General features: G+C 39.1%; 1 non-coding gene across 1 annotated transcript; it reads left to right on the top strand.

Moving 5' to 3' along the window:
- Nucleotides 1-1425: 1425 nt before the first annotated feature.
- Nucleotides 1426-1532, top strand: LOC127742501 (small nucleolar RNA R71). Its single transcript, XR_008003794.1, has one exon. It is a non-coding gene; the product is annotated as a small nucleolar RNA R71 (small nucleolar RNA).
- The last annotated feature ends 1194 nt before the right edge of the window (nt 1533-2726 follow it).

Below are 2726 nucleotides of genomic sequence, written 5' to 3'. Positions count from 1 at the left end.
TTGCAACTTCTTCATCACAGACAAGGGCATCAAATTAATGCTTGCTCCCAGATCAGATAATGCTTTCTCAAAGGTGGTGCTCCCGATGGTGCATGGAATTTGAAAGCTCCCTGGGTCTGGCATCTTCCATGGCAAGTTATTCTGAATTATGGCACTACATTCCTTAGTCAGGACTATTGTCTCATCTCCCTTTAAACGCTTCTTCTTTGCAACAACTCCTTCATGAACTTGACATAGATAGCCATTTGCTCCAAAACCTCAGTAAAAGGAATATTGATTTGTAACTTTCTGAAGACTTCTAAGAACTTTGAAAATTGCTTGTCCTTGGTCTCCTTTTAAAGTCTCTGAGGATATGGCATCTTAGGCTTGTACTCAGGAGCATTTGGCAATGTAGGATAAGCGTCAAGAGAGTATGGGAATGGGTTGTTCGCACGCTCTGGAGGGACGTGCCCTACTTCTTCCTTCTTCTCCTCTGGAAGCTTTTTTTCAGCTAACTCTTCATTGACCTTGGTCTCAGAGCCAGCTACTTTACCACTTCTCACTTGAATAACCTTGGAATCTCTTCCAACTGGCTCCTCATCAACTTGTGCTTCCATACTTGCCACTTGTCCACTTATCAAGGTGATAACCTTGCATTCTTCTCTTGGATTTGGAATTGTGTTACTAGGAAGGCTATTAGTGGTCCTTTGATCAATTTTTTTAACTTTTGTAGCTAATTGACCCATCTGAATCTCCAAGTTCTTGATTGATGCTCTGGTTTCCTGTCTAAAACTTGCCAACATTGCTTCTAAATTATTGTTCTACTGGGGCTAAGAAGTTGCTTGCTGAGATGACTGAGACTGGTGATTATTAAAATTATTCTATTAAAAACCACCTTGAGAATTATGATTAAAATTTTGTGGCCTATGAGGTTGCTCTCTCCACCCAAAATTCGGGTGATTTCTCCACCCCTAATTATAGGTCTTAGAATAGGGATCATTATTGGGATTTCTAGGAGCACTCCCCATGTAATAGACCTGTTCAGAAGAAGATTGAGCATAATCATAATTATCATTTTGCACAAAATTACCTGTCACATCATAAGGGAACTCTTGAGGTGGATTTTGGGTGTTGATAGCTGAGACTTGCATGCCACCCATCTGTTGAGTGAGTAGACTTATTTGCCGAGACATAAGCTTGTTCTGAGCAAGAATAGCATTAAGATTTTCTACTTCCATAACACCCTTCTTCTGAGGAGCCTCAGAGTTCTCTGGATTCCTGTTAGATGAGTATAAATATTGGTTGCTAGCAACCAATTCAATAAGCTCAATAGTCTCCTCCGGTGTCTTCTTCTTGTGCAGTGAACCACTAGTAGAATTATCTAAGTACATCTTGGACATTTCACCCAAACCTTCATAAAAGATATCTAGTTGGGTCCATTTGGAGAACCTGTCCGGAGGGCATTGCCTAGACAGTAGCTTATATCTCTCCCAAGCTTCATAAAGAGTTTCACCATCCATCTGCCTGAAAGTCTGAACTTCCACCCTAAGCTTAGTCAGCTTCTTTGGTGGGAAAAATTTAGTAAGAAACTCAGTAACAACCTTGTCCCAAGTATCCAGACTCTCTTTGGGTTGGGAATCTAGCCATAGCTTTGCTTTATCCCTCAGAGCAAATGGGAAGAGCATGAGTTTGTACACCTCTGGGTTCACTCCATTTGTTTTCACGGTATCACAAATCTGTAGAAAACTAGAAATAAACTAATTTGGGTCTTCGTAGGGAAGACCATGATACTGGCAGTTTTATTACACCAGGGTGACCAGTTGTGGCTTCAACTCAAAGTTGTTCGCAGTTATAAGAGGTACCACAATGCTTTTCCCATAAAGATCTGCAGTAGGAGTAGAGTAAGAGCCAAGTACTCTCCTTTATTGCTCATTCCCATTCGGATTTAACACATTGGCATTATCAATATTGTTAGGATCCATAGTGGATTCTGCAGCCTTGTAAAGTCTTGCTTGTTGCAACCGCCGCCTAAAAGTTCTCTCAGGTTCAGGATCAAAGTCTAAGAGATGTTCTTTGTCTCTGTTCCTGTGCATAAACAAACAGAAGACAAGAAAAGATGTAACTCTCTATGTCAGAGTGCAGAGAATTACCAATGAGGTAACCTAAACTAGGAAACACCAAACTTAATTTCAGAAATTAAGAAAAATATCAGTGCTAATAAATTTTTTTTTTCCGAAAATACTTTAACAAAATTTAATTAAAATTAAAACTAAAATGCCTAATCTAAATAATCAAACAACTAATAGTTGTTAATCACTATCAATCTCCGGCAACGGCGCCAAAAACTTGGTGCAGAATATCTACCCACAAACTAACCGGCAAGTGCATCGGGTCGTACCAAGTAATACCTCAGGTGAGTGAGGGTCGATCCCATGAGAATTGATGGATTAAGCAACAATGATTGAGTGATTGGCTTAGTTAGGCGAGCAGAAAATGGTTTTGAGTGTTCAATTGCATTAAATAGTAATTAAGAATATCTTAAAGCAAGCAATAAATTGAATTGAGAAGACAATATAAAGAAGGCAGTTAAGGTTTCAGAGTTATCTATTTTCCGGATTGACTTTTCTTACTAACTATTTTAATCATGCAAGATTTAATTCATGGCAAACTTTTTGTGACTAGTCCCTAATTCTTTAGACCTTCCTAGTCTTCTCTAAAATTCATCAACCGCCAATTCCTTGGTCAAT

The sequence above is a fragment of the Arachis duranensis genome, chromosome 1, assembly GCF_000817695.3.
Source record: "Arachis duranensis cultivar V14167 chromosome 1, aradu.V14167.gnm2.J7QH, whole genome shotgun sequence".
Lineage (NCBI taxonomy): Eukaryota > Viridiplantae > Streptophyta > Magnoliopsida > Fabales > Fabaceae > Arachis > Arachis duranensis.
Note: the sequence above shows the minus strand (reverse complement) of the source record. Positions and strands in the feature narration are given on the sequence as shown.